This window comes from Trichomycterus rosablanca, chromosome 11 (genome assembly GCF_030014385.1).
Source record: "Trichomycterus rosablanca isolate fTriRos1 chromosome 11, fTriRos1.hap1, whole genome shotgun sequence".
NCBI classification, from domain to species: domain Eukaryota; kingdom Metazoa; phylum Chordata; class Actinopteri; order Siluriformes; family Trichomycteridae; genus Trichomycterus; species Trichomycterus rosablanca.
This window is the reverse complement of record NC_085998.1, coordinates 23,688,049-23,700,368: the sequence shown is the minus strand read 5'-3', so window position 1 is coordinate 23,700,368 and position 12,320 is coordinate 23,688,049. Positions and strand designations below refer to the sequence as shown.

Here is a 12,320-nt window from a genome sequence, read left to right as displayed (position 1 = left end):
TATATATTCTCTTTGTATATTATTATTATGCTGTTCTTACTATTTATGTGATGTTTATGTTATACTCTTTATTATTCTAATTGTTTTGGCAGTACTGTAACTGAATATGGTAATGCCAGATAAGCTTGTTCAATTGAGAAGGGGCGTCTCACAAAGCTGTATTAAAATGTTTATACCAAATCAGTCAGCCTAGAGGTAAGATCATTGAAAGAAATATATTCTGCTGTGCTGGACTGAAAAGCAGTGATTGATTAATAACTAATAGTATATTTTGAATAAGAATAATTTTGACGTTTGAAGTGTAGCAAGTCCTAATCTCCAATCCTTTGGAGATGATCTTGTCCATATTTTGGAAATCCTTTGCTATGTGATGTGATCTAGCTATGTAGCCTGAGCCAATTCCATCTGCCTGCTTAACATCGCACCCTCAGTATATAATTAACCCAGCTATTTTCAGTGGCAAGAATTGCAAACTGCACTTGTTTTTTTTCTACTTTATCTTCTTCTACTCATGTTAGCCATATTGTTTGCTAGATCAATATTATAATTCTATTATGAGCCCCTATAATAAAAAGGGCCCTTTGTAATAAATATTAAGATAATATAAATTCTGCAGAACAGTAAGATCCTTGCTGTCATTGACTGAACTCTTCATCACTGATTTTTGGATTTTGATTGAAGGCTGCAGCTTAAACCATTACCAATAGCAGCTAATAATAATAATAATAATTATTATTATTATTATTAAATATGCATCACACTGTAAAATTTTTGTTGTATGTTAGAATATAAAAGTTGTTTTCTGTAGGTATGTAAATGTATGTAAAACAGGGTTACCTTAAGTAGCATCAATTAAAAAAACAACAATTAAAATTATTGTGTAAGCTCATGTGTTTGAATTACCAGATGACATGGTGGTGGTGTGTTAATGTGTGTTGTGCTGGTATGAGTGGATCAGACACAGCAGCGCTGCTGGAGTTTTTAAATACTGTGTCCATTCACTCTCCACTCTATTAGACACTCCTACCTAGTTGGTCCACCTTGTAGATGTAAAGTCAGAGACGATCGCTCATCTATTGCTGCTGTTTGAGTTGGTCATCTTCTAGACCTTCATCAGCGGTCACAGGATGCTGCCCACGGGGTGCTGTTGGCTTGATATATTTTTGGTTGGTGGACTATTCTCAGTCCAACAGTGCCAGTGAGGTGTTTAAAAACTCCATCAGCGTTGCTGTGTCTTATCCACTCATACCAGCACAACACACACTAACACACCACCACCATGTCATTGTCACAGCAGTGCTGAGAATGATCCACCACCTGGGAGAGTCCTGACCATTGAAGAAGAGCATGAAAGGGGGCGAACAAAGCATGCAGAGAAATAGATGGACTACAGTCAGTAATTGTAGAACTACGAAGAGTTCCTATATGGTAAGTGGAGCTGATAAAATGGACAGTGTGTGTAGAAACAAGGAGGTGGTTTTAATGTTATGGCTGATCAGTGTATATTAACCAAATAGTAACCCTAGATACATGTTTCAGTTTAATCTTTTTCAGTTTAATCCACAATGTAAAGACATTTTAGGGTTAAAAGTGCTGTTTTGGCAGGGATTACACAGCAAAACCAATAGAGATGAATGGAACAAAAGACACGTTTCCTATTTACCTGAGTAAGGATTAGTGTAAAACACTGCATTTAAATGTTCTTTTTTTTTTTTTTACCTCATTGAAAATATAAAGGCTGCTCCACATAACACTGAAATACAGGTTAAGTCAGCTAAGCAAGAAGTGCGTCAGAGCTTAAGACAAAAAAGCACAGCAAGTTGCAAAACCTGGTTCTTACTTCTAAGTGTAGTGACTGTTAAATCACCAGGAGTAGCACACACCCTTTGTCCCTCCCTCTCCCTGTGTCCTAAACCTCCCCCCTTTGCCTCCTGGTGGAAGTGTGTAAGGGGAGGGGCAGACCAGTCTAGTGTATCAGATACACACGAGCATGCACCGTGCACACGACTGTCTGCGACACTGTGAAACCTAACTCAGTAAACGGTGGCTACTCTTGGCTACACCAACCTCAGGTGTATTTATTTTAAACCTGGTTTACCGACTTAACCGACAAAAAGGAGTACTTATTCCCGCTTTTCTCATATGAGGAGTGCCTTGGAAAGCTGTGAACCCTGGACGAGAGTGAGTAGTCAATACAGTTAGTTGTGAAGCCTCATTATCTGACAGCTGTTAATGATTGATCAGGATCTGCATGGTGTTTGCTTAGTGTGTACATTCTTGTTTAAATGCAGTTTTTGTCCTGTTAGGACCTTTAAATGTGCCTTTGCACAGGTTTCATGTGGTTTGTTATTGCAAGAGCTATCTTTAAGTCTAATAAAGGGGGAGGGGACGTGAGACATAAGTGTCTCTCTGCAGCAAGACCTTATCTGCAAGGTGTTAAGATCTCAGGGCAGTGAGGGAAGCAAGTTTTTGTTTGTGTGTTGGGGGTGGTGGTGGTGCGGTGCCAACCGTTTGGCTCACAGGCTCCATGTGAGAAAGTAGCAATTTTCCAGGGTGTGTTGGAGTTTCTGCTGGTCCTGTCTATGGTAAAGATGTGGTTTAACCACTGGAGACAAAGCTGTCTTTAACACCCTAAGCTGTTACACAAATACACACACATACATGGCTTTCTTCCTGAGACACAGCAGTTCACTCTCTGCACAAAGGAATTTTTGATTCCAGTGTGGCTTTTAACATAAGGAGAATAAACTGAGGACAAGAGCTGTATGAGACTTTACTTCTTAACCACAGTCTGGAATCTTACCCACATATATACCGTCTGGTAATGTTTTTTCATGTCCACATAAATTCTTATGCCTGGCATATTTAAAGTTTCGAATATTAAGCGTGAGGCTGACAGTTTTTTCAGGATGACCTTTGCGCTGTTGCAATGTTGTACTCGTGGGTTGTACTTGGACAGCTGAGCGCTATACATGGATGACCGTTTCAGCGAGTACACAGTAAATGACTCAATTTTTAAGCAAGTTTGCATTAGTTTTAAATTGAAAAAGGGCATTTATTTATATTTTTATCTAGTTAAACTGGGTGCATTGTGCAACAAGGTAACAATTAAAAAAAAAAGATAGATTAAAGTATTTTAAGGATCTAATGAAAGATCAGGACCAGAGTAGGTATTATTTGGGTGGTGGATCATTCTCAGCACTGCTGTGACACTGACATGGTAGTGGTGTGTTAGTGTGTGTTGTGCTGGTATGAGTGGATAAGACACAGCAATGCTGCTGGAGTTTTTAAACACATCACTGTCACTGCTGGACTGAGAATAGTACACCAACCAAAAATATCCGGCCAACAGCGCCCTGTGGGCAGCGTCCTGTGACCACCGATGAAGGTCTAGAGGATGACCAACTCAAACAGCAGCAATTAATGAGCGATCATCTCTGACTTTACATCTACAAGGTGGACCGACTAGGTAGGAGTGTCTAATTGAGCGGACAGTGAGTGGACATGGTATTTAAAAACTCCAGCAGTGCTGCTGTGTCTGATCCACTCATACCAGTAGAACACACACTAACACACCAGCACCATGTCATTGTCACTGCAGTGCTGAGAATGATCCACCACTGTAGAGAAATAGATGGACTACAGTCAGTAATTGTAGAACTTCAAAGTTCTTCTATATGGTGGAGCTGATTAAATGGACAGTGAGTATAGAAACAAGGAGGTGGCTTTAATGTTTAAGTTATCGGTTTGACTTAACTGTTGGTACAAATAAAAAGAATCTCTGAATAAGCTTTAATCAGAAAGAAACAATGCTTAAATAAGTGGAAAAATCAAAAAGAGAGGACAAGAAATCAAAAGCTGAATAAAAGGTTCTAAAACATATCAGAAATAGCTAAACAGAGTGTGTTGACAGTCATGTTTTGCTTGGGTTGGATTTGCTAGAATAACAGCTTAGTCAGAACAGGAGCCCCAACAATGCTGGAGCCTTTGTGAGACCAGCATTTGGTTGGCTGAGAAAATACGGTGCTGGTTGTGTTGATAGCCCATGACTTGGGCTGCAGGGGTTTTTTCCACAGTTCAGTCCCAGTAAAGCATGTTTGCAGTCAGAAAACATTTTGTGATATATAAAAATTGTAAATACCAAAGCAAAAAAGGCAAAAAAGAGAGATTTGGAGTCTGCCTGTGTGGTACCACTCTTTACACACCAGTGCTTTAGCTGGGATATAGAGGTGGGCTTAGCAGTATACTACGAAGCATCTTTGCGTGGCATGAAGCTCCCCAGTTCCTGGCCTCTATTCCCCCTTTTCCCTCCCAGACTTCAATCTCCAAGCTGGTTTCTAGCTATCCTCCCATTACATTTTGGCAAGCACATGCCCTCCATTTACCTGCCTTTCTTGTTTTCACTCTTGAGATATACAACCCCAAATCAGAAAAAGTTGGGACAGCATGGAAAATGCAAATAATAAAAAAATGACTTTTATTTCATTGCAGACAGGATGAACCTGAGATAGTTCATGTTTTGTCTGGTCAACTTCATTTCATTTATTAATAAACATCCATTCCTGTATTTCAGACCTGCAACACATTCCAAAAAAAGTTGGGACAGTAAAGCATTTACCACTTTGTAATGTTGGCATTTTTTTCACCACACTTAAAAGACGTTTTGGCACAGAGGATACCAAGTGATTTAGTGTTTCAGGTAATTTTGTTCCATTCTTCCTGCAAACACGTCTTAAGATGTGCAACAGTACGGGGTCGTTGTTGTCGCATTTTTCGTTTCAAAATTCTCCACACATTCTCTTTTGGGGACAGGTCAGGACTACAGGCCAGTCCAGTACCCCGTACCCTCTTCTTCCACAGTTATGTAATGTGTGCAGCATGTGGTTTTGCATTGTCTTGTTGAAAAATGCAGGGACGTCCCTGGAAAAGATGACGTCTTGAAGGCAGCATATGTTGCTCTAAAATCTCAATGTACTTTTCTGCATTAATGCTGCCATCACAGAAGTGTAAATGACCTTTGCCAAGGGCACTGACACATACCATACCATGACAGACCCTGGCTTTTGGACAGTAAAGTTTTAAGTGGCATTTGTGCATGTAACTACATATTGCTGTGGTGTCACCAAAGTCAGGTTGTTACCCAGACTTAGGCTATGTCTATCGAGTGTTGACCACAAATTTCAATGTGTGTTTATGGTGATTTTCCAGAATACTTGTCTGTAGTCAAGATCCTCTATTATTGTATAATGCATTTTATTTCCCTGTAGTGTTATAAACACTATAATGGCCAAAAGTATGTGGAAACCTGATCATGTACTAGTTAGATATCCCATAATAAAACAACTGGCCTTACTATAAAGTTGCTTTTTTTCCCCATCCACCATCTGTGTAGGTATCAGCCTCCATTCTTTAGAGAAGGCTGTCTGCAAGATTTTGGAGTGTGTCTGTCAGAATATTTGCCAATTCAATACAAAGTCTGATGATGAGAAGGTCTGGCTCAAAATTAATGTTTCCAAAGGAGGGATATAAAGTTGGAAAATATATTTTTTAATATAATTAATTTTATGCATTTGTTAGCAATGGGTTTGATAAACACATTGAAACCAATCTAAATTCAAAAGTGCATCATCATTACAAAATCTAATCTTCTTTTAGTACAAAAGGTTTACAGCACAGCCACAATGATCTAGTGTTATAACAGAATAAATACTATGCCAGTGCTCTAACACTAACACTGACACTTTTATTGTTATAATAAAATCAACAATACTATTAAAATGTAAATTCTAAGTGTTTACAGAGAGAGTGGCTTCAAGACTTCCCGCTAGGAGCAATCCTGTAACTCACTGTAACCAGAAGATTAATTTCCAGAGTAAAGGGTCTAATTAGAGAACTGTAGGAGGGTCCAAGCAGTTGGCCCGAGCACACAGGTCACCCTTGGAGGCCTGAGTGGGGGAGGATTTGTATATACACTGCTGGGAACTTGATAACCATGCATCTTCTTTGGACGTCATATCCGAGCCCTGGCTTCCCAATACACTCGTCATTAGCAGTGGTATGATGTGGGAACCAAGCAGCACAGTTGGAACAGGGCCAAAGTCTAGGAGCATGAGATTGGCCTGCTTAGTTTGAGATCTCATGGGCATTGTGTGTGTGAGTAGAAGGGGTGCTGACATTAGAAGAGGCCTGAGGCTTTGACATTATGCACCCAACTTCTTATTCCAATTGTACACACATGTCTGGAGTTGATTATAATTGCTAAGGGAATAGAATGTTTCTCAAGCACATTTCTCTGTTTTTATACAAATGTGGCTAGCTAGTGTACTCTACACGTGGTTGCATTAAAGCTGTGTTCACAACAGGGCAGTTGGAGCTTACTGTTTAAGGTACTGGATTACTAATCTAAAGTCCTATCAGGTTGCCACTGTTAAACTCTTGCACAAGGCCCAGGTTTTGTTTTAGTCAGCGGTGCAGTGAAAGTATCAGCAAAGATACTTGTATTACTTGCAACTCTTTCATAGCAGTAAAATCTGGAGAAATATTAGTGAAATTAAAGGATACCATGCCAAAACAGACTCAGCAAGGATGCCATGGGCTTTATTTGAATAAACTATCATCTATTACCAGCATTGATGAGCTAATGCCAAGTTCACACTACATGACTTTCCAAGTCGTCAGGTCGCTGTACAGTTCACACTACACAACTGGATCTCTTGTAATCGGGAGTCTTTCAAGTCGGTGTGGCTTTCACACTACACGACTGATCGGCGATAGGGGGTTTCACACTACACAAACTATCACCAACTGGAATCACAGGTGAGCTTCTCTGGTCTCCCAAACTACGTTTTGTCACGATAACAAACGCGAGAAGTGACAAGGGGTTTAATGATACCACGTCAAAAAATGCACATCAACATGTAGCGAGCGATCAAAGTTTGTGTGCTGATGTGCAGCGTAAAAGCAAGGAGAAAAAAAAAATCTGTGTGGATTTGGCTACGTGAGCAGCATGGATTGTTCTACATTACATTTACATTACATTTTCAGCATTTAGCAGACGCCTTTATCCAAAGCAACTTACATTGCAGTTACAGTATACAGTTTGAGCAAGTGAGGGTTAAGGGCCTTGCTCAAGGGCCCAACAGCAGCAACCTGGCAGTGGTGGGGCTTGAACCAGGAACCCTCTGTTCACTGGTCCAGTACCTTAACCACTAGGCTACAACTGGCCCCAGTTCTGTTCTATAGTGAGTTGGAGGTTAATAATTTTTTTTTTTGCAATGCAACGTTGGTTTTATGTTTTGTAGAGAACGAAAAGGTCAGAAATAGTGTAAAACTTGTGTGTGTGCCGATGTATTCTGATAGAAACTATATTATGCCCCTGTCCCACCTTTTTACAACTCCTCTCCTGCGTTTCCCCTCACCTCGTATCTTGCGTTCTCATTGGCTGTTCGACATAGCACTCATTGCCAGTTGGGCGACTCAGAGCCAGATATTTGACATGCTAGATATCTCTCTTCGGTCGCCAAACGCTCGGCAAGTGCTCGGCAAGTCGCTCGGATCGAGTTGTTGAGTAATTCACACATAGCGATTGAGAGTCGAGTTTCGATCGCTGAGCAAACGCCGAGTTGCTCCCGAGCCGGCAAATCTAGCGCCGACCAGTTGGTGAGTGAAAATCAGGGCAGAAATCGTGTAGTGTGAACTAGGCATAAGTTGCTTGCGCATGGGTGGAAACGTGACGATATTGCCACTTGTAGCAATAATGTTTGTATGTTTGATGCTGCTTATTTTGCACAAAGATGTGCTCTACTTTGTTTTTGTCTGTATTTACTTCTAAGTGCAAATAAAGTACAGATATTTAAATTTTACATTACTGTGTTTGATTACTGTCACCACTCATTTGCACAAACTATGGTTCTTGAATCAAGACAGTGGCTCATTTGCATGCTCAAAAGGTTCTTTGCATCATGAAATGGTTCTTCAGATTGATGGCAAATGTGCTGGAAATGAAAACTATATAGCGTCAAAAAGGGTTCCGTTATTGTCATGGTCTAACAACTGGTTTCCATACTTTATCTGGCTGTTGATCACAATAAAACAGTCAAGAACATAAATAAACTTATAAAATTGTTCATGCAAGACTAGGTCATAACACGAAGCAAACAAGGTGAAGCATCGGCGCACAGTGTACTCTTAAACTGTAGGTGGACAATAGTGTAAGAGCTATACATATCCTTTACTTAAGTATTTACTTATTATTTTTAGATTAATATTACAACTTTATTAATGTGAATGATGAATTTTAATGCTGTAGCTGTTAAATATTTTAAAAGGGTCATACCATTTCATCAAGCCAACAAAAGTAAACCTCAGGGGTTCAATATAGAACAGACTAGACAACTGAATAACTCCAACATTGCAGCTAACCCACAATCCACAGTCAGCATTTACAAAACCAGAACAGCCACAATACAAGGAAACCTTCATAAATTCCAAGAGTCATTTAATCATCCCAAAGAAAATTGCAGAGGAAAAGGTGAAATTAGATGACTCCAGAGAATGAAGACCCAGATTCACACCTCATACACCCCACCCCCACACACTTCACCACAACTGTACCCTCATCTGAAGATAAAAGGGACTTGGAGATGGAACACAGGCCTTCGTTCCACACCTCTATCACTCTGATAAAAAAAAAAAAAACACCTCACATGCCTAGAAATGGAGACAGTGCACATCTGAGAGATGGTCATAAAGAACAAAAGGTCATAAAGAAAGACAAACACAACTACAGAAAGGAGACGGCTGCTATGAGAGAAGACCTAATGCACAGACAGCACTGTGCAAAGTCTAAAAGAACAATTACTCTCCTTTAACCAGCAACACTGTCCTTCAACAACAGGGAAACCCCACTCAGATCATCCCTGATATCCCAATTCAACTTTTACCCTTGACCCCCATCAACTCTCAACAGCCAACACAGACAATAAGCACACTAAGCCCACCCAGCCCAGCACACCCAAGACACAGCAAACAAAATGAAATTAGACAGAAGAAAAATGCTCAGAACAAGTGGACATTGTGCTTCTAATAGACTCTAATGGTAAATTCATGAACTAGAAAAAATCTTTCCGAAGCACCGAGTGATTAAACTAAAAATACTGGAAACATGCACAGCAGAGTCATATCATAATTCACACATGAACAAACAACATTAGGACTCAACAAGTAAGAGTGGCAATGTCCCTGAGAGCGGTCACAGAGAAAGCTAGAAACACATTCTCCAATCAAAAATCATCTCCACTCTGTTACCTTGCAAAGATTTTCATTCAGACACCATTCACGAAATCAAAGCCATCATGACTGCGCTCTTTGCCTCTATGACCACATACATTTATTCAAATTTGTAGTCCCTGTATTTGCCAAGATTTTAAAGAATACCTCACCACCTTGTAACTCTCAAACCAGACCAGAGACACTGATCTATGCCCAAGCCTTTAATAGAGGAGAATAAACTAAACACCTGTGAGCTCAGGAACATTCAGCAGAAGCTCAACCACATCTACACACATCTTGCTGGACATAGTACCCAAAATCTCACACATTTAAATTAAGGTAAAATGGCATATTTCTGTATTTGTATTTGGAATATTTAAGGTTTAAACCCCTGAAATTCTGAAACACGCGACACATCAGTAAATTCACATGGGAAGAACGGATTACTTTAAGGAGACTCATTCGGTCAATTCACTTATTCACTTCGGCTCTCGACAGCAGTGCCATAGACTACAGTATTTCCAACCTGGACTTTGGACCTTGACTTACCTCACAGCTTTCACTGTTAAATCGTTAACACTATTATTTGACCATAGCCAAATTACAGTCTATCTGAACAGACCAGTGATTATAACGAAGAACCATCATAGGACGGTAAACTGTATCTTTATAAACAAGCTCCCAGCTAGACCCAGAGAAGCACTGAAAAATATGTGAACATGATGAACAGCAAAGAAATCCACACACTCCCCCATTCCTATCTAATAAACAACTATCCCCAAAATAAAGATTAATGCAGCCCTAGCCAACTTAAACAATATCTTCCAATAGGCAACTCAGATATCAAACATAACTGTTAGGAAGAAGAAACTAATGAAAACTCACCAAATAAAATGGTTCAATATAGACTGCAAAACAAAAAGAAAAGAAGTTAGAAGCATATCCAACCAGAAACACAGAGAACCACACATTAAAGAAATATGCACAAAATATAGTGACACACTTAAAAATAAAAATATATTAGTTGGTCCCACTTGTAGATGTAAAGTCAGAAGCGACCGCTTATCTATTGCTGCTGTTTGAGTTGGTCATCTTCTAGACCTTCATCAGTGGTCACAGCACGCTGCCCACAGGCCGCTGTTGGCTGGATATTTTTGGTTGGTGGACTATTCTTAGTCCAGCAGTGACAGTGAGGTGTTTAAAAACTCCATCAGCGCTGCTGTGTCTGATCTACTCATACCAGCACAACACACACTAACACACCACCATTATGTCAGTGTCACTGCAGTGCTGAGAATGATACACCACCCAAATAATACCTACTCTGTGGTGGTCCTGGGAGAGTCCTGACCTTTGAAGAACAACATGAAAGGGGGCTAACACTGTTCTCTTGAGACAATGTTTATTGTAAGAAGCGCTATATAAATGAGTCTGACTTGACTTGATACACATAACTTATTCTGTACAATACCTGCACATCTGGACATTATAAATTATTATAATTCTAAACTGAAACGTTATATGCCGGAATAATACTTGAAACACTACATTTGCATATCAGAAATTTTTTTTCTACCTCACCCATCATTTACTCAGTACCATGTACTGACCAACACTTATCTTTAGTCTTGTCTTCCTTAATTACTCTTTAGATCAGGGGTGTCAAACTCATTTTCACAGAGGGCCACATCAGCATTATTGTGCCCCTCAAAGGGCCGATTGTAACGTATCCTGCTGTGATTGCAGTCTGTTGTTTTTCTTGGAGGCTGAATTCTGCATTTATATTGTCCTCCTTTACCACAGACACAGCCTCATAACACAAGAGACGCACCTGTTTCTCTTCCTGAAGCACAAACTTGTTTTCATTTTCATTAAATTTCCTCCTTCTGCTTAATTTTCTTACTTATCTTCTTGTACATTGTAGGATCATGTGTAAATATTTCTTAACATCATCTACTGGCAGGATGTGTCACTTTGCAGGTCACAAAATCAGCATGCGTTTTGAGAGATGCAGTTAATGTAGGCTTTTACAGTGTATTTTAAGACAATTGTTCTGCCCTCACTAATAGTTTATCCCCCTTTCTCAGCTAGACAGACAGACAGACACAGACAGCTTTCTTCAGAATACAGTTGGTTTATTTGCTTCCCAGCTGTGTGATTCACTGTGTGCACCAGAATGAAGTAAAAATACAAACAATAAAAACAATAAAGAACTTAATACAGTAAAAGCACACAGTTGTAGTCAAGTGTTACATCTGGTACAATATGAGCTTTAACCAAACGTAAAATAGCGCTAACGAGTTAAAATTTTGTGTAAAGATACTAATTGCTATAGTAACGGTAACAACTGTATTTAATTACGGTAAATTTATAACTAAACCGCTGTGATATACTCACTAAACATTTACTAACAACTGAGAATATAAACGCCACTACTTACAGACGATGCTTTGGTATTATGCTGCAAGATAATTATTTATATTTATTATTATTGTTTACATTACTACCCGCGTTCTTTTGCCGTAAAAGTCACATGGCTTCTCAGCGAAGGTCAAAGTTAGTTGCCATGACTACGATGTCAGCAGTTAAAGGCTTAAAGGCGCAGGAGTGCCATTAAATTATAACTGCGTCTCTGTAATGACTCGAACCATCACAACAATCATACAGTCGTTTAAGCTCTCGCGGGCCACATAAAATGACGTGGCGGGCCGTGAGTTTGACACCTCTGCTTTAGATTATGAATGTCTTTTTGTATTTATTTTAGGCCTTTTTTGAATTTATTGTACTGTTGTCTATCTGCGCTGTGTACTGTACTGTCTTGCACTTTTGTTCTGTGTTGCACCCTGGTCCTGGAGGAATGTTGTTTCATTTCAATATGTACTCGTATATAGCTGAAATGACAGTAAAGTCTCTTGAGCCTATTGACCTCTTAACAAAGCATGCAAAGAAACAGATGGACTACAGTCAGTTATTGTAGTGCTCCTATATAATAAGTGGAGCTGATAACATGGACAGTGTGTAGAAACAAGTAGGTGGTCATAATGTTATGC

General features: G+C 39.6%; 1 protein-coding gene across 1 annotated transcript in view; it reads left to right on the top strand.

Moving 5' to 3' along the window:
• The first annotated feature begins 2,027 nt into the window (after nt 1-2,027).
• sema4ba (sema domain, immunoglobulin domain (Ig), transmembrane domain (TM) and short cytoplasmic domain, (semaphorin) 4Ba) overlaps nt 2,028-12,320 on the top strand; it is an 80,169-nt gene continuing 69,876 nt past the window's right edge. Inside the window, exon 1 of the mRNA XM_063004558.1 lies at nt 2,028-2,181. The gene's annotated coding sequence lies outside the window, so the exon portion shown is untranslated. The remainder of the gene's footprint in view (nt 2,182-12,320) is intronic.